At 35.2% G+C, this 27,990-nt stretch overlaps 1 pseudogene; it reads left to right on the forward strand.

The window, feature by feature from the left end:
* The first annotated feature begins 456 nt into the window (after window positions 1-456).
* LOC149555290 (uncharacterized) overlaps window positions 457-27,990 on the forward strand; it is a 137,980-nt pseudogene continuing 110,446 nt past the window's right edge.

Genomic DNA, 27,990 nt, shown 5'->3' on the forward strand with positions numbered 1-27,990 from the left:
CACTTGTTATATAATTGCACCTTCACTCAATTTTGTTGGGATTGGCTCAGAAAAAGGATGATCTGGACCTCCCCTCTACCTAAGACATTAAAGGACCTCCTGCTAGGATGGCCAAAAGGTCAAAAACATGGTATATATGGTAAGCTATGGAACATTAGCCCATCCATTCTCATCTGGGAAATATGGAAAGAAAGAAATAGAAAAAATTTCAATAATCAAGAAATAAAGGCAATCAATCTCATTAAAAAGTTAAAGCTAGTATAACAGAAACTCTTAACTCCTATATTAGGAAATCTCAATTTGAAGAAGGATCCTTCTCCTCATGGGATAGCTTAATTAAAGACAATTGGGTTAACCTGATTAATCCTTCTCAACTATACTCAGCTAGGAATCAAGAAGTCAGATGCAATTGCAAATGGAATCCTCCTCCTTCAGGCTGGGTTAAACTAAATTTTGATGGTGCTTCTCGAGGCAATCCAAGGCAAGCAGGTATTGGATGTATCATTAACAACCAGGAGGGTAAGTGGATTATTAAAAGGGCCAAACACATGAAACCTACTACCAATAATCTAGCTGAATTAGAAGCCCTCCTTGAAGGTATCCAATTATGTCTAAAATTAGGTCTATCTAAGGTAATTATAGAAGGATATTCTTAGATTGTTATTAACACTTTGAGGAAAAGGACAATGCCTAACTGGGTTTTAAACTCTAGATTAGAAGAGATTCTTAATTACTTAGATCAATTAAAAGGATATTAATTGACACATATTTTTAGAGAAGTCAACTCTAAAGCATATAAATCAGCTAATAAAAGTGTAGAAGGCCTCAATCTATTCAAAATCAATAAGGACACCAATACTAATTTAGCACGAAATTGTTGAAGTTCTTATGGTGTTTATAAAATAGGAATAATATGCCCTCTCAGATATAGTTTTTGGTTATTATAGGGTTTTTAGTTCTCTCGAGCTTGTTAGTATTTACTATTTTTTCAATATGTAGGTCTTAATGGCCATTTTGCCACTATGGTATATTTCACAGGAGTATTAGCAGATATTTCAAAATTTAAGTTGGGTAATTTACAACTATTTTTTTGTGTCTCGAATAGCTCCTAGAAGCACTTGAACCATTTAAATCTTTGATGTTAATATTTCAGTATTGCTTGTTGCTTAATTAAACTCATAGAATTTAAAGCATAATCATAAAGAGTTTTTCCTTTTTGAATAGATTTCCCATCAGTTGTATTGTTTAAGTTGAGATTTCAGCCAATTCTTTTCTTATTGCCTGCTCAACTTCAACTCAGTATATGCCCTGTTTTATTTTCCTCTACCTTCCTTTTGAAAGATTTGGTGTATAGCGGATCATGTTGATATATATATGTAAGTATACTCATGTGTATATATTGATGAAGCTTTGGCATATATACATAGGCGTATATTTATGAATATAGTTCAATGTGATCTCCTATACTCTATTTCTTTCCTCCCCTCTTCATTCCCTCATCCTTTGCTTCTATTCATCTCATTTTTTATGGCTCTGGGTGTTAATTTTATGGTGACCTATTTTGTCTTAGGTGGCATCTTGGTTCTGCCTTAAGAATAATTATTTGGTGGCATAATTTAGATGTTCCCCCAGAGGTAGGCTCATAAGTCACTTATGATCTCATTTTCTCAATTCTTCTCTAAGTTGATTTTTAATAAATCATTACTTAACATATATCAATTTTTTTTGTTTAAATGCTTCATTATGATCTTGATACATCATTTAAGTTTTTTATTTACTTATTAATAGATGAAGGCTATTTCCAAAATATTAGATGATCTTGATAATATGGAATATAGTTTACAGTTTAGTGTTTAATCACTCCTATATCAGATTATGCATAGTGTTTTCTACTATTAATCTTATATGGTTGTGAATCTCCTCTCAAAAATATGGTAAATTTGTAGGCACCATAGCTAGGTTTTTTTAATTTAATAATTATGCTTAACCTAGCTGATTTTGGGCTCTACTGTATGGAATTATTTTCCTTTTAGTAGTTAGAGTTTTCAGTGCTGGTAGTGACTATCTAGATTTTCTTATGTTTCTGAGATTGTCTTAATAAAGCATTGTGTCATTGATTAATTATTAGAAATGAGAGGTGATCTATCCAATGGTCTTTTGTCTATCACTTTTGGGAAATTGATATCCCAAGGTTTCTTTCTAAAGTATTACAGGTTAACTATCTCTTATCTTCCTCGGCTAACCATACTAATAATGTATCCCTATCTAGCAAATTCTGTGGTGTTTCTGTTATTGGTTTTAGGATAGAGTAAAGTTGAAGCAAGAAGGTGTTCCTCCACCTATATTGGATCTATCCTCTGCAAGAAGACTACCAAGATCTTATCTATGTCACGAATGTAATATGTATCAAAAATCCTTTTGAAGGATTAATCTGTAACCTAATCTTAATTTGACGGGTGGATACTCCAAAGGATTATGTGTTTTATCTAATCTAGGGTATGCCCTTGTATTGTTTGTATATTTTTTGACTTATGTCTTGGGCAAGACTGGAGGTTTTCTTTGTCGTTCTTTCCTAACAGTGCTCGTTTGAATGAAGGATATGTAAAAAAAATTTCATTAATAAAATATATTATAAGGCTTAGGCCGTTTACTAATAATTTAAAATATATATATATATATATAATATATTATGTAATACTCTTTTATAATATAAAATTATAATTATAAAATTATTTATGTTTTAATCGTTCATTTTATATTTCATTATGTAAATCTAGTTTTAGCGGGGATATCGCAAACTCTCTATCATCTAACTCATTAAACCACTTTGCAATGTCATTAGGTTTATTGAGTATGGATTGCTTTCTTATTGGTTCTTCAACATCAACATTGTACATATATCCCTCATCCTCAGATGTGGATGATGATATCAATTAAGAGGACGCATGTGTTGGAAACTACGATTGAAACAATTGTTATGTTGTCATTGATGTCAAATCTATTGATGAGACATGTTGCTATCTGATCTAAATGTCATATCTATTTGGTTGATGAAGAGGATTTGAGAAGTTTCTCATAACGAAAGCACCTAGATGAAAGGTTTAGTTATGAAAAGGAAGCCACAATGGATGTTTGATTACTTAGACTTTGACAAGATAATTTGATTGTTTACATTATGAAGGCATGAGAAAATACTGAAAGTTTGCATAATCTTGATCAAGGAATACTATAGAATATTAAGGAACTTGAAGTTCATGCCGAGTGATGCTAGAGTCAACTGAGCCACAGTAAGTGCCGAGTAAATTCAGTGTTGACTGAGCATCAGTATCAATTGAGAAAATAGTGTTGATCCCGACCTCTTTGTTATGGCTGACCAAAAGCACTAGATGAAAGGTTTAGTTATGAAAAGGAAGCTAAAATGGATGTTTGATTAGTTAGACTTTTACAAGATCATTTGAATGTTTACATTATGAAGACATGAGAAAACACTAAAATTTTGCATAAGCTTGATCAAGGAATACAACAGAAGATTAAAGAATTGGAAGTTCATGCTGAGTGATGCTAGTGTCAACTGAACCATTTAAGTGTCGAGACAGTTTAGTGTTGACCGAGCACCAGTATCGATTGAGCAAATAGTGTCGATCCCAAGCTCTCTATTGTGGCTGACCAAATCAGTGATGACCTTGTGTTAGAACCCAGTGATGATCGAGTGATAATATTTTGAATGCTTTTGGGAAATCATGATCTCCAACTGACTCTATTGATTTCTTGGGATATGGAAAAGATGTTGAAGATAAGGATTCATGTTTTGGAACATTTAATTTAAGGAGAGGATTAGGTAAATGATCTAAGAGATAATTCAAGGAGAATTTTCTAGAAAAGAAAGAGATGAATAGATAAAATGAATATATTAGATTAGATTACAAACCCTAAGATCTACGATGATTAAAAAAAATGGAAAAGGACTAGAATTACCTATTTAAGGAGGCACAGAGACAAAATTTAGTAAGAGCATGAACTAGATATGTGAAGAAGATAATAGAGTAGAGAAGTTGTGCATGTTTCCAATAAGATGAAAAATCTACTAAGGTTGATAAGAAAATATAAGCATAAGGCTTAAGTTTGTTGTGAAGAGAAGGGTGAATGCTTGAAGGGTTGCTAAACAAAATGAGGAAAAAGGTGACAAGGAAAGCTTATCAAGGAATCAACACATAAAATGAACAGAGATCTAAAACTGTAAAAGTGAGTTATAATTATATAGATCAAACCCTACTATTTTCTTTGTAATCATTGTAAACAATTTGTATTGAAATCATTTTAATCAAAGGTTGATCGAACAATAATTAAGGACATGAAAATCTATGTAAATTCTTTAACAAGGTGACATTCTAGTGGAATGTTCTAAAGTCCTCTAACAAAGTCACTCCTAATAGGGTGATTAAACCCTTTAACCAAGTCACATTTAATAGTGTGTATTGTAACCTTTAACAGGGTTGGCTCCTAACAAGGCTCACTTTAGAAGAGTGAAAAAGTGGTGACATGTTGTTGGTGGTTTTTTCCAAATTGGGTTTCCATATTAAATCCTAGTGTCAAACTTGTGTTGAATGTTTTATGTTGTTTTACATTTCAAATTTTTATATTCAACAAGTTTGTTATATTAGAACACTAAAATACTAGTTAATATTGTTATTTAGATTATAGTGGAGACCGAGTTGTAGTAGGATAAGCAAGAGAAAAAAATGTTTAATTATTTGACTGGTATTAATGGACATTGAGCCCCCCCCCCCCCCCCCCCACCCAATTATTCTAAATATTCTACCAATTGGTATCAAAGCTCTTGTGCTTATAAAGAGAAGTTTGAAGGTACTCAAAGCTAAATATCATGACTCACAAAAGGAAGGTACCAAAGCTGAACAAGGAGAAATCTCTTGGATAGAAAATGTTGACGAGGCTACATATTTCCAGTATTGGAGATGCTACAATAAGCTTTGTGGACAGTAAATATGTGAAGATAAAAATTGTTCCTCTAACTTCTCAATAGCTAAAAGAAAATAAAGAACATAATTAGGCAATATTGGAGATTGCTTTAGCCCTGAGCTATGCCAAGTTTGATGTCATAAAATATTGTGATAGTGCAAAATCGATGTGGGACAAACTGAAGACCATATATAGAGGAGATGACAATGTTTTAAGAGCTAAATCAGAGAGCCTAAGAGGAAAATTTGATGAAATGAGAATGATGGAAGGTAAGAATATAGTATAGTATTGCAAAAGAATCAAGTAAGTTGTCAATGTTAAATGAGGAGCCTATGGAATGATTGAATATGAAATAGTGATAAGGAAGTTATTAAGAACTCTACTTCCTATTTATGCCATTGTGATTTTTGCACTACAAGAGATGAGATGTACTCCAGGTAACAATTTGACTTTGCAAGGTGTAATTAGCATACTTACTACTTTTGAGATATCTAATTTTGATAACTACACACCTACTGCCATTGAATATGCTTTCAAGTCACAATTGGTTCTTAGCAAGAGAAAAGGCAAACATATTAAGAGTGATAGTGACACTCATAATGATGAACTTGATGAACCTGAAGTATTCATTGCAAAAAGATTTGGAAGAGTCAAGTATAAATACAAGGGTAAATTTCCTATAATTTATTTTTAATGCAACAAGGTTGGTCATATTGCTGCAAGGTGTCCTGATAGAGAAGACAAGGACAAGAGAGAGGAAAATAAGTACAAAGGAAGGAAAGATGACCAAGACTACAAGAAAAACAAGGATGAAAATGACAATAAATCTTGTTATATTGCTAAATAAGAAACTAACACTAAATTTGAAATTAATGATGATGAAGTTGTCTATTTTGCTATGGAACAAGATTCTAACAAAGATGAGAAAATTGCTTTAATTTTTTATGTGAACAAAAGTGACAAATGGATAATTGATAGTGGTTTCTCTAATCATATTACTAGCGATAGAAATAAATTTGAGGACATTGGACCATATAAGGGTGGTTGTGTTAAATTTCGTAATGATATTCCATGTGTTGTGAAAGGTAAAGGTACAATTCAATTGATTGACAAAATCAAGTGTGATAATGTTACTACAATTTGTTGAGTGTTTCAAAGTTAAAAAAATTAGGGTATAGAGTTGAATTCCATTTCAGAAAGGCTAAGATATATGATGTTGATGGCAAGCTGATTAGAAGTGGCAATTAGACAAAAGGTAACTTGTTCTATCTAGATTTATCTAATGAGACATGCTTGTTTCACTAGTACATTCAGGCTCATTTTTTGACCTTTATTGGTTGAAATTTTGACCCAAACTTTGACCAAGACATTGGTCAAAATTTTGACCAACCTACTAGTTGGTCAAAATTTCAACCAATACTTTGGTCGAAAACTTTTGTAATTGCAAGGACATAGTCTGCCAAGCAGTGGTCAAAATTTTGACCAATTCTTGGTAGAAAACTTTTAGTAATTGGTTGAAATCTTGACTAATGCTTGGTAGCAAACTGCAGGGCATTGGTCAAAATTTTGACCTTTTCTTGGTAGAAAACTACTGGGAATTGGTTGAAATTTTGACCATTCTTGGTGGTAAACTATTGCGAATTGGTCAAATTTCAACCAATGCTTGGTCAAATTTTTTTTGAGGCTCCCAGTTGTTGAGGTCCACTTCAGCAATGGCCATTCCTATGAAATTTCTATCTAAAACCTTTCTAATGAGATAATGTGTTATGAGCTCTTCATCAGTGGGATGGAACGTGAATCCAGGAGGTAGTTGTGCATCACCCATATCATGGTTCGTGATATGGGTGATGCACAACTGCCTCCTGGATTCACGTTCCATCCCACTGATGAAGAGCTCATAACACATTATCTCATTAGAAAGGTTTTAGATAGAAATTTCATAGGAAGGGCCATTGCTAAAGTGGACTTCAACAACTATGAGCCTCAGGGAGGGTTCAATTCCCTCCTTTATTATTCACTATGCATAGAATCCCATACACCCATTTGATCTCGAATGATGATATGTACAGAATGTTGAGTGTCTATGCTAAGTGCTCCAAAACCATCCATTTCATGCCTTCATCTATACACAATGTCTTTCTAGTTTCTTTCTACTCGCATGCCCATTTCATTTCATATGATTAAAAATTGTGTCACTCTAAGCTCTCAACTATTTCCTCTTGATTGGTCATCTCATAACTGCTGAATGAGAGCTTTGGGATAAGCTATAGGCATCCATCAAAAGTTTGGGCAGATTTTGATCTAGGATATAGTACTAGAAGCTATATTTCATGCTAGTCAAAAAATCTTCTTGGCCATGGCCTGGGGCAATATGAACTAGCCAGATGAATGCCACATTCATGTTTGATGGAGAAACCCTTCCTAAGAAAGGGGAGAGATTTTTTGTTGACCACTCAGTTGCTGTTCTCCTAAAGCTACATGCCAGAATTAGAAAAAAATAGACTCGTCTTTGGAGTTGAATCTACTTCCAGTTATAATGAGCAAGCTTCTATCAGATAATGGAAGCCAAGAATTGGGGACTTCAAGGAAAATGAGTTAAATGAAAGGGGATTTACACTAGAAGATATGCATTGTGCATAACAAAAAGAATCAAGAGAATTAATGAAAGAGGACATCTATGTAACAAAGATTGTTTGTTAATGATTGCAACCCATCAACTATAAATTTGTTCTCATCCCAAAGCACATGATAATGTGTTGGTTTGCTGGTCCCCTATAAATGATAAAAACTAGATCAATTTTTGTTATAATACATGGCAAAGAAAGCATGACAAGTTGATCTATGAAATAAGTATTATACTTGTATCCTAGCATGACTGCAAAGATAAAAGTCAAATTCTATGGGATGGAAAATTTTGGAATCAACCACGGTGCCTAAAAATATAGGAAACCCACATCAATGTTACAAATTGACACCTTTGAATAGAGTAGAACAGTACTATATAGCCTTATAGGACCTTCATATCTGGCAAGATGTTCCCATTTCTATCTATAGAATGCCTATCTGCATGGTTGTTTGCAAATAGTCTAGTATGGTGCCACTTTTGAACAACAAATGTCACTGGGGGTTGGTAATTTGGCTCAAGAGATGCACAAGCCTATTCACACCACAAAACTTATAGTTCATATAACATTCATCTGTCTTCTTGAACAAAATCCAAAGAGAATACAAACAAACTAATGAGCCATGTGAATCTCAATTGAATAGCAAGTACTATTGTGAGTATTAGGAAATTGACCCTACGAATAGCCTTCACAAGTAAAGGTATATCGAGACCATCTTCATCATTATTATCAGATTCACTAGTACCATCATTGTGAGCCTCTTCACCACCTGCCCCAATACCATCTTCTTCAATCATGTCCTTTGGCACATTATCATCTTCTTCCATGGGAGTGTTATCCGCAGCTTGGATATTAACACCTCCATGTTCCTCCAGTAGGAAATCCACATTCAACAATGGACAAAAATCGTGGCCCCCTTCAACATGACCATATTGCCTATAATGACTCTAGGCTGTTGTGATTAGAATTCTTTGATTCTTTAAGCCCTTACACTTTTTGCAAGGACAATAACATTTATCAGGTTTTCTTTGGAACTAAGCCCACAATGCAACCATTATCTCATTATTTTTCTCTGGGTTCATATTGTCAGGCGTCGTCTTTCTTCACAGGAAAATATACCTGCAAATAAATTGGACATGTTGTAGTTAATGTTTATATCTGCACATATGGACATTGTTGATTAACGTTTTCAAATGTAACTAAAATGATCCTATAATTTCTAGAAGGCCTAGATGTTTGCAAAATGTGGATTTATAGACAATGTATCTTAGTTATTTGCAAAATTCCTCAAAGAGATGTCACAAGTTGAAAGTTACTTAGGTGCTAACAGCAGCATGCCATGACTAATCCTGATAGCAATGACTAATCTGATTAATGCATCAACTAATGAAGATGACTAAAAGATCAAAACATATTAATGCAATCTTCAATCAAGAACATGTGAGCTCAAAAGATGGGTAAATCTCAAAAACTCATGAGCCTAAGATCATTACAATTTCAGCCATGAAATAATTGCAATTGAAATTTGTTCAAAAATAGGCCTAAGTGGGTTAGCCTAAGGGTCAAAAGAAGAATTCAAATTTCACTTAATTACAAATCAATCTAACCTAGTATATTCTAGGACTCCATTTATCAACCTAGTACATTCTAGGACTGCCTTTTCCCATGACATTTTACTACATTACATAAATGACCCTTGTTCTTTCATCTTGATGCCAAGAATGGCTTACAACTTGAACTTTAATGATTACAAACATATAGAAAAGGACCTTCACAGGGTCGTATTACATTAGATGTTCTAACATGGTCATGTTGGTTATCTTGAGACCTTAATGTCTTCTCATGCCTTCAACATTGACCTTGATGCTCCTACATCATTCTCCCAAGGATCAAAGCAATCCAAGTCCCTTTGGATTGGTAGTCTTCTTCCTTTTCTTCCAGTCTTTAAGTACTCCATCGGTAGACCCTGCATCTAGATTGTACCCTCTACTCTTTGTCCTCATGTACCTACAAATAAATATCTTAGATTTATGCCATGTGTTCCATCCTTCAACTATTATCATGATATGCCCATGGTCTGCACCATCATCACCTACATAATAACCTTGCAATTTTGCAATAAGGCACATAACTTGTTGAAGGTTTTGCAAATGGCATGGCAAGCTAAGAAGGCTTAATCTTGGGGAAATGTTTATGGTCAAGGAAAGTTGGATCATCACGAAATTGAGTAGGCAGATCTTCTAGGAAGTTGCAATACTTCAACCTTGTAAGTGTCAGCTCAATGCAATGGGTACTAAATAAACAATTTAAGTTGATGAGAAATGGTTGTTATGAATTCAAATTGTAAGTGTCACCTCAATGCATTGGGTATTAAAAAAAAAATTCAAGTTGATGAGTATGGGTTTTTATGAACCACAACTCATAAAATATGCATTAAGTCCATACCTGCTATTTATAGTGACTATGGGTTTTTTTTTTAAGAACATACCTTCTGTTTACAGTCAGTAAGTTTCTATATCCTCTAAGAAATTTGAAGCAATGAGCCAAAGTCACACGGTTGAAGATGATCATTTTCCCCTCAAAGCACCACCATTTGATAAATTTTTGCATTGAAATATGATCTAGAAAGGGCCTTTCCACATAGTATGTTGGCACTATTTGGCAATCATCGATCATGTGGTTATTAAAAAGAGGCTAAGGACCAAACATGGAATCATGGAGATAGTGCACAAATGTACAAAGAAAATGCAAGAAACATCAAAGAGATTGTTAACCGTTCAATGGCCTTAGTAAAGAAAAAGTTTGGCACTTGAAATGCATAGTGCAATGGATTAGTAAGATATCCATTTTTTTGATAGAATGCCCAAAATAGAGCTTGGAATTCTGATTGATGGACATGCATATGGGAAAGCATGATATGTAATGTTTTATGTCAAAAATGGCTTTGACTCTATTGGCTCAGTGCATGAGATACACTTGCAACTTCTCTACACAATCAACTTGCTATGAAATGTTTTAATCCAGATGGTCAAAACATGTACAAAGAACATGAATTGTTTGACTGAAGGCATTCATGAAATTGGTGTCAATGGGTCTCTATGAAAGGCAAAGAAAGGATACCAATTCATTTAACAAACTCCCAAATATCATACTTCCATCACAATTCAATTATGAAATATAACATGCAACACCATGTTTGATTAGATTGCTTCAAGGAGATATTTGATCAAGGATGAAATAAATGATCGCACTTGGTGTGCACATTATAGAATAGAGATAGTCTTGTCAAATATAAAACTAAAAATAAAATATGCAAATCCACTTGGCTTAAATTGGAACTATCGGCTTACAACTCCAAAACACATCTTCAAAACACTAAATGAAGATGAGAACTATAGGCTGTGGTTGGGTAACTTTTACTACAGTGCCAAGTCGCAAATAATAAAAAAATACTGTTACTTTTGGGCTTTCTAAAAAAGGGGTGGGGTATGAAAGTAAGGGTGCTTAAATTGTCTCATAGAGCATGAATAGGCAGATTTCAGTTGTGGAGACATCCATTCCAAATTGTTTTCTTTATTTTCAACTTACCTATCTAGATTGCTAAAACTCAAAGCTCCTAACCCATTATAAACAATTACCCATTCCTAACTCAGAGCTCGTAACTCAAAGTTCATCCATACATTCTAATTCTACCAAATGATGTTAAGACACTAATAAGGCCAAATACATTATATACAAATTAAGCACTGTTTTTTTGTGTGTGAGTAAATACCTAGGACGGATCATGGAAGTAGTTGGACAACCACTGACCCAATACTCATCAAACATAAAGATCCAAAAAGTAAGCTGAATTTAAAAACTAGGATGATAGAAAAACCTATCGATCAAGAGAGAGGTAACAACATTAGTTTTTTGCATCAATGATTTACATGTAAGTTTTAGGAAAAGCTTAAGTGAAGAAGATTAGACATTCATAAATTAGATTTTGAAGGATGTTTCTTGAATAATTACTATACGAAGGAAAGTTAAATTGCTATCAACATGCAAAATGGGTTGTAGATGCTTGATGGATTTCAAACTGTAGGATTCAAATTATAGCTAAGGATAATCATCAATGCATCTGCTATCACTATCATGAATACACACCATTGACTATATTTTACATTCAAGCTTTTACTTGTGTGAAAAAGCCAATCTACAATATGGATCTGCCAATAAAATGTAATAGTAAGAGTTCTAAAGTAACTGACACAATCTCGACCGAACATAAATTTTGCCTTATAGTTGCCATTAATGTTGTTCGATAACATCAAAATCATTTTGCTTCCTTCTAAAGATACATACCACTATCTAAATTTAAAAATAGCCACAAATAAAAACCTACTGATTAAAACTAACTTGATAAATTTAAGACTCAACTTTTCAACTTATCTATAGTTCATATGAATATCAGGATTTAACTGTGTAATTTTAGATGTAGTAAAAAAGTCCCTAGATCTGGAATCTTTAGAGCCAAGGAACAAATTCATTTATGGAGCACCTCATTTGAATCAATACAATGTTAATTTTAAAAAGAAGTGTAGAATCTAATGCTATAATAAAAGGGTATGTGAAGTTCACTGTTGAATTGAGAAGTAAGTCTATTGTGCTTCAATTTCTAGGAGTTATGGGAACCTAGTTATTAAATCCATATTATATTGAGGTTGCTTATGATGATGAGGTTGAGACAAAAGAGCTAAAGCTCATAAAGAAGAATAAGAACCTGAAATAGTGAGAGGAGGAACTAACTACAACATCTTGGTTGTACTTTGAAGACCACCCAAGGGACAAGTTCCATACTCTCTCAAAGTTCACGGAGTCTTGCTAGGACAGGGCATCACTATTCTTATAGACAATGGGGCCACACATAGCTTTCTTTATTAAGGATTGGTATCTAAGAAGGGCCTTGCATATTTTGTAAGCCCACAATAATTATGTTTCAATACTAAGCTTTTTTCAGAATATGGTGGTAGCTATCAGTTTTTACATATATGAAATGTGTAACTTTGATTTTATAGATATTACTATTTGAGGGCATCAGGTTGGGGATGTCCTAATCATTTTACAAGCTATGCACAATGGGAAGGGAACTTTTCATTCTCATCCCCATTAGTAAAATAATATTTCAATTTTAGTTATAAATTTATAATGGTCAACTAAGCTGTTACGATAGACTTCACGAATATTCTTTATTCTTTTAGTTCTCATCTTCAATCTTATCCTTAATGGAGAACACAGAGTTGATAGAAATGCTTTTATTACAATTTCCTTCCACAAGAATTTTCTAGTAATTTTTAAATTTTCAAATCCTCCATACAATATACTACTGTAGTTATGCATCTCTTGCTTGTGTGTTGCTCTATGGAGAGAGATTTAATTCTGAGCGACCATGAACAGTAAAGTGATAACACTTTTATAGAAAATAGAAATAATATCCAAGCCACTTACCTTGGGATTGTACCCAACATTCCTAGCCTAAAGAGCTATAGCCTTGAGATCCAATTTGCAATCCAAATTTACAGTTGACACAATGTTTCTGTGTATTTTTCCATTGAAGGCATGTGCATCCAGCAACAAAGATACAATTAAATTTTGAAAGAAACACAAGGAAGGGTATCTTTGAAATTAGAGCATTCCATTGATTAATGTAGACAACAATATGGCCTTATTAAATTAAAAAAAATTATCCTCTACATATGTACATAACATTTTACAATGTAAATTGACATAACATTATTCTCTAAGTGATAGTTTGCAAGTTATTAGTTAAGGCATTCACAGTGGTATCATATTTGTGATCCCGTCAACCAATGAATAATGCAGAAAAGTTTAAGACGTCTAACAAAACAAAATAGGGTGGATCTTTTTTAGAAGCTGATTGAAATACCAAGGAGCCAACATAAAATGATCAAACTATTTAAAATAATATTGCAGCTTCAGAGTAATGCAAAATTAAAATCCAGTTAGAACATCACAGAAAGAGGGAAGCTCATCTTCAAACAACAAACAAATTGTTAGTCCCATGCCAAAACCTAGCAAACCCAGGTTCTCAAAAAAGGACGAAGAAAAAGCCTAAGACAACCATTAGCACATGAGTTTGTGTATGCAGCTTGCAAATCAGAACAAGGGTAGGTAAATTTCCAGCATTGCTACAGATTAAATATGCTTCCTGCTTCTCGACAACCCTTTTGATATTCTTTTTTATTTCTACCTACAACAACTAGGTATAAACTTATGATATTCTTTTGTATTGTTGCCTACAACAACTAGGTATATAGTAGTAGAGATAGACATTAGTGGGTTGGAGAAATCTCAGAATCTACAAAAATGGATGTGCTCAACCATTTTGGTTTGTATTTTCCCATTTAGAGAATGTTTATTTCTTTGCTTGAAATGGTTTATATATGAGTGTGAATCATTCAAATTTCCTCAGTTAAAAAGATGCTGAGTGAGTGTGTAAATTGGCTTTACACCTACATTCTACCACCATTTTTTATATGCAATCGTTGAGAATATGCAACTTCTTTGCAATCGCATCCATGATTCTTGACCTAACCCTAACATTTCTTAAGGAAAAAATTATAGTACTTTCTAACGTTTTGTTTATGAAACCATCTTGTTCATATCTACCTACTGAACATGGTAATCCAGATGAAACTAAACATTGACAATTTGTGTTATTTGTCTATGTTACCGTATTACTTAATAAACCCATTTCTAACGAAGATGTCAAACGTATACTTGAAACCAACATATGCAGAATGAAATTTAACCCAAGTGAAATTGATTTTCATGGCTGTAAGATGCATTCATCTAAAAGAATTAGACTCATTACATTGCCAATTGTGAATATATCCTGAAAATATCCATTTGTGTCAATAGGAAAGTGTGTTGCAATGGCTTCAAACTTCAATCTATTTGTCTCTATTGAGGTCTTTTTGGGGAATTTTGTGACAAGAACATTTTTTTATCCATTTTGACTAATTTCTAAGGAAAATAACAAGACATCACTTCCTAAAATGAATGCATGAGCATTAAGGTATGAGCATTATAGTATGAGACAAATGCGCTAATTTTTGTGACATGTGCAGGCTATTGCAAAACAATGAAATATCAAGTCCACTTCCTGAAGAATTTTTGTAAGGCTCTACTCTTTATCCATATTTTATTTTCCATTTGGGTTCATCTTATGCTAGATTTTGTTTTAGTATTTAACCCATATGCCCCATTTTTAGAGATTTGTCCCACAACAATTTGATTGGGTTGGTACCCATGACTCATGCTTGAACCGTCATGTACAAAAAATCTTCCCTCTTATGCTATGTTGGAATTATGTTTCACATGTGAATGCAGTTTTGCATTAAAATATAACTGATATTTAGATTGAAGTGTTGATTCTGAGGTTTGGGTGTTTGGAATTTGCCAGTATCAAAGGAAATCCTCTGCTATTTGGAGGTACTATGCAGAATTGACTTGGGGAGTCTCTAGCACCCAAGGCTTTTATAGTGAATTCATGAGAAGGTGAGGTTATTTTTTGCTTCTTCAATCTTTTCAATCTTTATTTGATTTCCTTAGCTAAATAGCTCTTTTATAGGTACGGTACCAACTAGAGACTCTATAAAACATAAAGTGGCAGTCTCATTCAATGTAAGTCTGGGCCTCTTATGTTTAATGGGTTTTGGAGTTCAGATTTTCTTGTGGTGGAGACAAAGACACAATCAACAGGTTTTCTTACTCGGGAAAGATCTTACAGGAGACAAATGCTCACATCTTAACTTTGGTCCCAATGAATTTTCCTTCAACACTTTGAGGTTATCCTTTCCATAACAATCCACCACGTTGGACTAATCCTTCCCACAACTGGAAGATTTTTGTTTAGGTTGCCCTTTACCTCTCTTGACAGTCTCAAAGCTTGACTGTAGCACTTGAGAATTGCTTGGGGTAGACTTTAGTTGCAAAATCCTCTGAATTAGTACTAATGAATCTGTACAGAGGAAATTCCCATATTTTCTCTGATTAATAAATACAGTGCAAAAAAACTTTTACAAAATCAAATACTTTCTCTCCTAATGCAATAATGTTTGGATTTTCTCTTGTTAAACATGCTAAACAAAAAGTTGTGATAGAATCAAAATATTGAACACTAATTTCAGAGTTTCTTCATCATGAACCCTCAAATATGATTTGATTTAAAAAAATATAGACACTCAATCAGGTAATTTCATGGGAGCTTAGGAGTTCAAGAGAGGAACAAGAACATAAGCTTCATGAGGCTATGGTGAAAAGACTAGAGAATGGGACAAATCAAAATGTGAGCTTGATTCTAGAATAGTAGAACTGGAGCAGCTGCTAAATGAGGCAAAAGCAAGAAGTAATGCAACATCCACATCTCTTCAAGAAAATTTAAAAGCATTATCTGATTTGCAGGAAGCTAGAAACTAAGTTGAGTTTGAGGCTAAAGTTCTTCAAACTAAACTTGAGATGTTAGAAAGTGAGAATGTTGGCCTCAAATATAAACTTCATGCACTTAACAAAGAACTAGGTATAATAATTGATGAAAGTGATATTAGTAAGAAATCTACCTAGGTTGTTAACAAGCAGCAAATAGAAACAATTAAGAAAGTTACCAAGTTAGAGGCCGAGTGTCAGAGGTTAAGAGGTCTGCTTAAAAAATGATTACCAGAGCCTACTACATTGGCTCAAATGAAACTTGAAGTAGATACTATTGGAAGGGAGTCTAGGGATATGAAATTAAGGAAATCACTTAGTAAGGGTGCTGGTTCACCACATTCTTCAGTAGAGACATTAAATGATAGACACAAAGAACATTCTTAGAAAGAAACTGAATACCATATAGGAAAAGTGCCGGCAATAGAAGAAGAGAACAAGATGCTAAAAGATGCTCTCTCAAAGCAAAATGGTGAGCTTAAGGCTTCTAGAGTCATGTGTGCTAGAATAGCTGCCATACTCTCCACTGTTAAACAATAGTTGGAATCTTTGAGGTGAAGGCAAGGAAAATTTGCACTTGAGTTGCATTTGGAAGGATCAAGAAATGAAAGCACAAGCAATCCACCAAGCTTGTCTTGCATTTTTGAGGACAGGAATGATGGTGACCTTAGTGCAGAGTCATGGGCTTCAGCACTGATTGCAAAGCTGGATCATATCAAAATAGAAAAGGTCATTGGAAGAGCTAAGAACTCAGTGATGTGTCCAAGGTAGATTTGATGGATGATTTCCTTGAGATGGAGAGATTGGCTTCCATGGATTCAACTGGATTGGATCAGGCAAAAGTAGAAAATTTAGATGAAATAACTGACAAGAATGTTTTAGGAAGTTTTGATATTTCGTCTAATCAAGAAGATAGAGCTTTCTTAGAAGAAGCTCTTGCACAAAAAGAATCAAAGCTTCAAATTGTTAATCAGGAATGCTTCGAGTTGTTAAAAAAAAATGAACCCTTTACAAGAAAATCTAATTGTTCTGCAAGCTAGAAATACTTGGAATGAATCTACCCTAGTTAGTCTCAAAGAAAAGCATGGTATGATCCTTGCTGTTGATGTTGAGGGTGTAGACCTGCACAAAATACTAGATAAGGTCAAATATGCCATGGCAATAGATGCTAAAAGTACTAGAGATTCTCAGACACATATCTGGTCTTCTGTGAAAGCTAACGTCACTTCTCATTCTGATACTGGGATTAGAATTGGTTCTATTGATGTAGAGTTTGCAACTGCTATTGTTAGTGTCGTTAATTTCTTACAATCTATAGCCAAAGACCTTGAAAAGACTCAAAAATTTAAATCATCAGATATTGATAAACTAGTTTTTAGAATTCAGGAGTTTTCTCAGTTAGTGGATTAGTTTTTGTAGTGCAAAGAAAACATTATAGAGTTAATTATTGAACTGATATCTTTGTTATCTCAATTTAGGAAAATGTTTGCTCTTGGTTTCAGTGAAATCTTCCAAAATGAAGCTATTTACCATACAGGTAAATTAAATCAACGCATATAGACAATGGAACAAAATAGCAAAATTATATTCGCATGTGCCAGACATACATTATGCTTGATCAGATTAATGATAGAAGATGCTTTACAATGATCCCAGATGGGATATAAATACTATCTGCCGAACCTTCCCAAAGGAGTCTGTCGGCCACAAACATTACGTCAGCTACAAACTATTTACCCGTCGGCTACAGAATACAGAAACACTGACTACAGTCATTCCGTCGGCTATAGAAACACCGTCGAGACCATCCAGTCGATTGACACCATCCCCCCCAAAAAGATAAGTCATCTCCTGACAACTAAGAAAATATCTGAGACAAATTAACAAACAAAATACATTAACTAACTAATTACAACAAGATAAATCTACTTCTGACACATCACTGTCACCTTCATCCTGTGCCTGTAGTCTCTACTAACACAACACTGCCTCCTCAATGAAGCTGACCTTGATAGCCACCTGTGCTATTTTCTCTGTTTTCAATTCCTTGGTACCCTAAGCCAAGTGTCACTACACTACCTCCAACTGGATGATTAGCTCCTCCCGAGCTCTCTACGCATCCACCAAGATAGCCTCCCGGCCAACACCTACTCCTAGTGCCTCTGGTACACAGAAAGTCCATGCATGCAGCAACTTCAACTCTTCTCAATTGGTTTGATTCCCACGAATGATATTCGCAATGACTAGGGGTCCAAGGGGTAATAGGTGCACTCCTTATCGCAATACAGGGCGGGGTTGAGTGGTAGCGCCCCTTGCTGCCAAGACCAAATTAGCACTTCGCAACCCACACAGAAATGCATAGAGTACATAATTTCTGTCATTTTCTACTGATTCTACACTCTTTCTGGCAATCACTGATGCGCCCCCTTTTCTTTGGCATCATCTGTAACTCATTCTAAACAATTTGAATCTGTTGTCATTTTTAAAAAAAAAAAATTATTTATAAGTTTCCTCCGCCCGTTACCCTGCAGAAGAGGCCAACAAAATTATGCCGTAACCAAGCACACCTTTCCCACAGACCTTTGACCTCCAAAAAGCAGATAACCACAGGAGGAATCTTGAATCTAACCTCCAAAAATGAGAAACTCAAGCAATTCCTTCGGCAGTGAAAACGATCAAACAATCTATTCCTTCGAAATTCCTCCCTGCAACCTAGCAAATTCCACAATGCCAAATCTATACCTCCATATTGCTAAATGAGGCACCTCATAACATATTGAATCAGTCACAAAGCTTCCTCCAGATTTAAAACTTGTTCATCAACGTTCCCAACCACCGTGATTGGAAGAAATTTTGAAATTAATGAATTCTTCAGCGTAAGAGTCAGTTTATGTGTGAAAGCGTAGCTCTCAACCTGCTCCTTCGAGCCTTGTTGAAGCCAATCATCAGTGTCAAAGATCGATGGAAAGATCACAAACAATCACACGCAAGCCGAAAGAAGGTAGATTTCAATATCCCATGGCAACTGCAGCATGTGAGAAAACTTGCTATACGCCCGCAGAAGACTGTTCGCCCTTCATTGCTCACTCTATTATTTTAGCATCTATATTCCCATGTGAAGTTGTGCAGACAGTGAAATGGCATACAAAAAATGATGTCGACAACTTGTGTTCCACCTGCGACAGATATAATGGAGGAGAGTAGGAAAAAGGGAGCGAATTTTGTTTTACAACTCCGCTGATTGCTTTCGTAGAAAGGAGAATGGCTGCTGGATAATTTCTCATGAAGGGCTGCCCGCGAGGCAATCTCTCATGGAGTCTACCCACAAAAAAGTTCACGGATAGCTACCCACAGGACATGTCCGCGGGAGCTATCCGTGGGATAGTTCACGAACATCTGCCCGCGGGACAATCCGCGAACATCTACCTGCAGGACATATCCGTGGGAACTACCTGTGGTACATGTCCGCGAGACCTTTTTTTTTTTTTTGACAAAAATAAAATAAAATATAAAGACAACACCTCAATTTTTCCTCAGGCATCACCATTCTGCAATGATGATAACAAGGGAATTATCTGATCATTCTGTGATGGCGACAACATCTTCCTGGCACGGTAGGATCCGTTGATTGCGTGAGGTACCTCTTGCTCATCTAACGTCCCCAAATTTACCACTTGATTATCGCTGACCTCCCGGATCTAGTATGATCCAACCCATCTTGCCTTAAACCCTTCTTGTTTGCTTTCATTCTAATCATCATACTTGAGTACCAACTACCCTGACTGAAACCTATTGAGTTTTTCATGCCACATTTTATGCCTATTCTATGTCACCTTCATCGCCCACTGTGCCTGCGGTCGTCGCGCATCTAGCTTATTTCTTTGCTATTGGCACCCTTCAAGTAATTTTATGGTGTGATGCATTCTTTTCTTCCTGTGCGGTCCATTAACCATGTACCAAATGGTGGGATCTTTTTTTTTTCTGGATTTGGACTGTATGTTCTTCCCCTCAGTTTTAGGCATAACCACCTTTCCTTCTTCCGCTGCTCTGTATTCCTTCAGACACTCATTTTCCTCTTTTTTCTCACCTTCGTCGACCCTTAGCATATTACAACTCGAAAACAATTCGTAGTCTTCTATCTGCCAATGGTAAAGGCCATTCACTGAGTCTAGGTCATCATCATCTGATCCTCCTTCTAGTGTCAATACTCCTTCGTCGTTCGGTTCCATTCTCCCACTGTCGCTTTTACCTTCTGAGTCTGACGATGTTGCCTCCTCACCTACCATTTATGTATGCGGATCAATTATGAATCTTTTGCCTCCACTATCCATTGATAAGGTATTTCATTTCCAATCATGTTTTACTTTTGTTTGCACCAACCAAGTCTGTCTGAGAATAGCATCATATCCTTTTCTTTTCAATGGAATGACAAAATCCAATAAAATAGTTGCGTACCAATGGTTACTAGTTGCGCCCTTAAGGTTCTTAACGGTTTGATCTCGTGCTAGTCTGACGTGAGCAACTGAAATGTAGGTGGCCACAACATCGACTTTCCCAACTTCTTCCAGGCATCCTCTGGTAAGACATTCATGCTGGACCCTCTGTTAACAATTGTCTCTGTCAAAACATTTCCCAAAATCCCCATCTCGACGATTGCCAGATGTCATCCGGATGTGAGTGCCAACAACATTGGGTCTGTTGTCGTCGTCAGACTACTGTCCCTTCTTGTGTCCTCCATTGCTTTCAAAAATGGTGTATGATTCAGAATGGTTGTCCATAACTAGGGCATTATGAGAAGGAGGTCACTTATCTTGAATGGTATCTCCATTTGTAAGATTTGTAGGACAATGTTTTGTTCTGCGAAGTTCCTTGCCAAGGTGCCATTGATGTCCTTCAACTAATATGTCCCTACCGACGATGCCTTTCCAATTTCTGCTTGCGCTTCCCCCAATTTTCTTTTTTCCTCCGCTAGCAGTTTTGCTTGCCTCTGCGTAATTGCCAGAACCTCCTCTTTATCCATGCCGACAATGATCAAGTTTACTCCAGACTTTGGGCACTTGGCATCTTTATGGTCGCTAGGTCTGCACTATCTGCATAATAATTTTGGTGTGTTCCCTATTGTACAGTCCCATGCAAAATGACCCCACAAATTACATGCTCAAAATTGAACAATCGACCATTCGTTTGCATCATACTGGGTTTGACTTTGGCTCTCATTATTATTGTTATTGTTCATATTGTTGTTATTTTTCCCTCTGTTATTATTCTTGTACCCTTTGGATGTGGCACCTACACTATTCGTATTTCTGCTACTGCCCAACAGGGAAGCCTCCTGTGTAAGAAGCACCTGCGAAGATCCTCTTGTCTTCATGTTAAAGGGGCACTCTTTTGTCAAATGACTCATGATCTGAAAAATGTCATAGAATTTGTTCTTTGGACACGATCCTTTAGTATAACCATCGGTCTTACACTCCGTGCACCACAGCTCACTGCTTTTTGGCTCGTTCTTCATGTTTTTAAAATCCTTCATCATGTGGATCATGTCCTTCCATAAAGTACGGACCTTCTTGCTATTGCCTTCATCGGTGCTACTATCTTCTTCGGTAGGCTCGTCATCATCAGAATTAGATGAGCTAGTGTTCTTCTTCATTTTTTTTTTGCTCACTTTTGAGGTCCAATGCTTTGTTATAAGCTTCTGTTTATGACGAAGGTGGCATAATTTTTATTTTTTTTTGCAGGTTAGGGCGTAGACCTTCCATGAACCACCTTTTTTGAAGTCCATCCACCAGCTTATTCTCCATTTTGTTTATCAGATCTTTTAATTTCCTGGCGTAAATGCGGACAGTTTCATTCTTTACTTGCTTGGTATTGAAGATCTTTGCTACAATTTCATTATCGTCCTGCAACAGTTGAAATTCAGCCAGAAACTCTTTTTTAATGTTATTCCAACTATCTAGCTTCTGCAGATTTGTACTAGTAAACCAGTCAATTGCTACACCCTGTAGGGTTGCCAAAAATTGTCTCATCTAGTCATCTTCATCAGTTATGCCATTTTCCCTCTAGACCATTTCACATGTTTTACAATGTCAGATGGGATCAGTTGTACCATCGCCATCAAACTTCAGCAATTTCTCTTTTGGTAACGCCATCATGATTGGTGTCTATAAACAAGCATTGCTCAGTCCTTCAACACTGGTGGACTGCACTCCCACATTGACAGACTGAACTCCCACACCGACAAACTGCACTTCTACATTGACAAATTGGCCTCCCACACTGGCAGACTACACTTCTACACTGATGGACTGGTCTCTCACACCAACGGACTCAACTATTGTGAACCTTGGTGAAGAAGGGTTTTCTGAAGTTGTCCCCTGTGAAATTATATCTCGAATGAAGAGTTCACTCCACGCTCTTGCTTCGTCGACACTCTGAGCCATGTGAGTCGATGCTCTTCCATCTAGATTGTCTTCCCTCGGTGAACAAAAATTCAAAAACTTCTCCTGTGCTTCTTCCACCAATTCCACCTGTTGTCGAGTCTCCTCCAACAATGCCTCCACACTCCTATTTCTGTTGGCAATCTTCTGGAATCTTTTTCGGTAGTATACCTGCTGTGCCAGAATTAAATGTTCTTGTGTAGTACGAATTCCATATTTTCCCTTGGCCTTATTTCGATCCTTGTTAAGCTGATTTGGCATTAATCTTCATTCCTCCCACCTTCTAGATTCTTCGACAATGACGCCAAATGTTTACCGTATAGGTAAATTAAATCAACGCATATAGACAATGGAATAAAATAGCAAAATTATATTCGCATATGCCAGACATACATTATGCTTGATCAGATTAATGATAAAAGATGCTTTACAATGATCCCAGACAGGATATAAATACTATCCGCCAAACCTTCCCAAAGGAGTCTGTCGGCCACAAACATTATGTCTGCTACAAACTATTTACCCATCGGCTACAGAATATAGAAACACCAATGACTGTCATTCCATCGGCTATAGAAACACCGCCAGGACCATCCAATCGACTAACAGAAGCCACAGATTTTGGCAACCAATTGCCCAACCTGATGCAGTCTAGTTTTTTTCGTAATTCAATTAGTACAGATAATTTCACAAGACAAGAAAGTGCTCAAGATCTTTCAGGAGAAGAAAAGGCTAATAGCCTACGCTTTCAACTAGCTAGTGGAAATTTATACATAATTAGGAAGCTTAACAGCATTCAAGTAGAAAAAACATCTTTGGAATCTGAGTTGAAGGTCAAGGTAAGCAGAATTGGAGAGTTAGAAGAGGAGCTTATGTGCTTCAAGAGTGAGAATGCAAATCTAGAAACAGTCTTGGCTGCAACCAAAGAGGATCTTAGACACACACAGTATCAGATTATTGAGTTAAAAGAGGAGCTCATACGTCTCAAGAGTGAGGATGCTAATCTAGAAGGAGTCTTCATTGTAACAAAAGAGAAGCTTGATCACACCCAGCATCAAGTTACAAAGTTGGAGGAACAACTTATGCATTTGAAGAGTGAAAATGCTGATCTAAAAGGCAGTCCTAGCTGCAACTAAAGAGAAACTTGAACACACATAAAGTCAACTTACTAATTTAGAACAAATACTGGCAAACTTTCAAATGCAGCTTGAATCTGCTAAGGAATCAAAGCAGTTATTAGAGAATGAACTAGCAGCCATGATTTCACATAAATCAGATATTAAATTGCAATTCAAGGCAATAGAAACTGAGATGAAAGGGTTGTCTAAAAAAGTGGATGGTTTGGAGCTAGAGCTTCAGGAGGAGTGCATGCACTGCAAAGATGCCATTACCAAGTGCGAAGTTTTAGAGGAGTAGTTACAAAGGCTTGTGAAATGCTTCAATCCTATTTCAAATATACTAGATTGATGTATATTTTAATTTCCTCAAATATGTTGAGTTCTATCTGATTTTTTTTATAACTTCTTCAACATGCATGTATTCAGTTTTAGACCTAGGGTTTCTGAACTAATGTGAAGATGTTTAATTGGATACCAGGAAGGAACAATTTTTTGAGTATTCCTAAAGTTTTGTATCAGAGGAATAAATTAAAAAGAGACTGGTATTAACTAGCCTGCTTTGAACCCCTCATATTTAATCTATGTTCTTTTCTTATTTGCTAAATATACAAATCAAAAGTATGCATATATTACTAATTTGTGCTTGCTTTCTATTTATTCTCCATGCTAACCAATGTAAAGTTCATGGTTGAAGTACACTGATGTTTTCTATTTTATCATCACAATGAGATTTAAACTATAAGATTTAGCATGAAGATATGCTTGGCATGAAGCCATGTTTTCCTATCTTGTTTATGTAGAAGCAGATTCCATGATAATAAATGTCCAAGAATGTATCATGAATAATTGACATGACTTAAATATAGGTAAGTCTACCAGATCTTCACAATCCATGTTAAATGCTGATTTGTTTCTGGGATAAATTGTGTGACAATTTTTGCAATCAGCGTTTTAGATTATACTACAGGATCCATCATTAGGATACAGGAGAGTAACATTGATAGATCACGTAGGATAATCTAAAACATTGATGCTAGAAATTGTCACAAAATTGATCCAAGAAAAAAATTAACATTTGAGTATAGTTGCCTCAAAATGAGGCAGAACTATCCAAAAGGGACTATATACACTGAGAAAAATATGGTAGTTTTGTGATATGGATATCTAATACAAACAACTTTCTCTCCTTTTAATATAGAGAGATAGATCTATAAGGGAAACCACATGCTTCAATTGAGTATGAAGGATTCCACACACTTAAATTAACCTGAAGGATTTGGATGTTGGTGATTTCATTTAGTTCATGGTTATCTTGGAGATTAAAAATTAAAAATCATTTATAGACTAGTGAAGAAATGAGCATGAATATGCATACTAATTTGAATAAAGACCTGTTTGGCTCACAAAGAGGTTCCTGATCCTTCATCCTTTTTTTCTGCTTAAGAATGTTTTTGGTTAGAGTAAATTAGATGTGCAAATGCATTTTTAATCATAGCTTTTTCCTATCACTTATTCTACCAAAATGTTTCCTTGAAGCAATATTTTTTGATGAGACACAAGAAAATTTGAGGTGCCATATAGCCATTACAAATCAAATTCTTAAGATACAATAAATTCATCCCATATTTGTGGCTTAAACAAGAATTTTTGAAATGAGTTGTATTAGAATATATGGTAATTCCTGAAACAACTACATTTGGAGAGTCTCTGAAAATGCAGGCAACTGCACATAAGTTGAAACCCTAGTAAAAGGAGAATGGAGAAATACCAATTTGGCACCATTCGAGCAATGTCGCAAATTTAGACCTCTTCTCCAATCCGTCATTGTCTGCTTCTTGTGCCATTTGTAGCCAACAATGAAAACATTATCAGAAAGGGCATTACAGTGCATGACTCGGCCAAACAAAATAGAAAGCAATGACTCGTGGCTTGCTGCCTGGCTACGAACCAACTTACACTTCACCTAGGTGCTCACTCATGTGGTAAGAAGGTCTGTGGCAATCCCTTGCCAGCGGCAAAGCTCAAGGGATCCCAATAGTTAGCATAAATAGGTGTGTGAGGAAATGCATTACCCGTGAATGAATGATTTTTTTTCTTTTTAACCCATGAATGAATGAAACTTTTTTTTTGTTGTTATAGCATTGATTTGGTCAAAATTCAACTTAAGAATACATAGGTTGGTTGAAATTTTGACCAACACGAGAATGAAAAGAAAAAAAGAAGAAGGAATTATAGCTTTGGTCAAAAATTTTGGTAGAAAAACAAGTGCAAATGTACTAGTGTTTACACAACAAGAAGATGTTTGGTTATGGCACAAAAGGTTATGTTATGTAAATTTTGATAATTTGGTGAACATTAGTAAAATGAAGAAAGTAAGAGGGTTGTCAAAACTAAAGAAGCCTGAAATGCTATATGTAAACAATGTCAATTGGGAAAAATGACAAAGTGTAGTTTCAAGGGAAAAAAAAAAACATCCAGTGATATTTTGGAATTGGTTCGTATTACATATGTGGACCTATTGATGTTCAAAGCTATTTTGGAGATAATTATTTCATTTTATTTGTTGATTATTAATCTAGGATGGTGACTATGATGTTTCTTAAAGCTAAATATGATATTTTTCAATTATTTAAGTGGTATTTAGCTAGAGTTGAAAAAGAAACAGGGAAGAGTCTGAAGAGTCTAATATCTGATAGAGGTGGTGAATTCATTTCCAATGAGTTCAACACATTCTACAATGATAGAGGAATTAAAAGACATATGTCAGCACCAAGGACCCCTCCTCATAATGGGATAATTGAAAGGAGAAAGAGATCAATAATGAATTGTGCTAGAACATTGATGATGGAGATGAATGTATCGCATAAATATTGGAGAGAATCTGTTAGTACTACTGTCTATACCTTAAAAAAAGTACAAGTTAAGAAAAGTATGGTTATCCTCCTAATGTGAAATATTTCAAAATATTTGGAAGCAAATGATACATATTTAAAGATAATATGAATGGAAAACTTGATGCTAAGAGTGATGAAGGTATATTCCTAAGATATTCCACCAAGAGTAAATCTTACAAGTGTTTAAACTCTAACCCTAACAAAGTTGTGGAAAGTGCAAATGTAAAAGTTGATGAATTTATAGAAAGAAATGATGTTGAATGTAAGAAAGAACCTAAAGGTCATAGTATATTCATATATATGGATGATTGTGCTCCCCACACTACTACTAAACAAGAAAATAAAGCTATAGTTTCCCAATAGATAGGGATGCCGAGGTGCAACAACAAGTTGCCAAGCATCAAAAAGTTGGTGCCAAGCAATAGGCAGAAGATGCTAAGTCATAGACAGATAATACCAATTATTAGGTAGACAATGTTGAGTGTGCAAAATTAGAACCAGAACCTAAACAAGAAAGAGATAATGAGACTGAGATTATTTTTCAAGATGAACTTGTTGAAGAACAGAGAAAGAGACCACCTGTGCTAGCTAAGTATGTAAGAAGACATCATAAAACTAAACAAATAATTGGAGATGTAGAATCTAGTATTATGACAAGGAAGAGACTCAAAAATGATACATGCTTACTTTGTGAATTTGAGCCCACATCAATGAAGGATGCTCTAGATAGTGAAAATTAGATCCAAGCAATGAATGAAGAAATTGAATAGATTTATAAGAACAACACTTGGACCCTAGTACCTAGACCAAAGGAAAAAAATGTTATTGGAACAAAATGGGCTTTCAAGAATAAGATAAATGAAAAAGGTGAAGTTACAAGGAACAAGGCTAGATTGGTATGCAAAGGATAGTCTCAAGAAGGAGTTGACTACAGAGAAACTTTCAAATTTGTAGCAAGACTGGAAGGAGCCAAAACTTTGCTTACATATTCAGCCTACAAAAACTTTAAAGTATATCAGATGGATGTCAAATCTACATTTTTGAATGGTATACTTGAGGAAGAAGTATATAGAGAACAACCTAAAGGATTTGTGGACAAAGACAAGAATAATATGGTATGTAAACTAAACAAAGCTCTATATGGATTGAAAAAAGCTCCAAGAACATGGTATAAAAGACTACACAATTACTTGCTGAAGATTGGTTTTGAAAGGACAATTGATAACAATAATCTATACTTAAAGACTGGTACAACAATGAGGTACTACTATCTAAATTTTTTGTTGATGACATTATATTTGGAGGAAAAGAAGCATTATGCAAATCATTTGTTGATGAAATGAAGAAGGAATTTGCAATGCCAATGTTTGGTGAAATCAAATTCTTTTTTGGTTTGCAAATATGTCAAAATAAATTTAGTATTTTCATTACTTAGTCCAAATATATCAAGGAG

Source organism: Cupressus sempervirens, chromosome 5 (assembly GCF_028749045.1).
Source record: "Cupressus sempervirens isolate cs-2001-9-10 chromosome 5, ASM2874904v1, whole genome shotgun sequence".
Taxonomy (NCBI): Eukaryota; Viridiplantae; Streptophyta; class Pinopsida; order Cupressales; family Cupressaceae; genus Cupressus; species Cupressus sempervirens.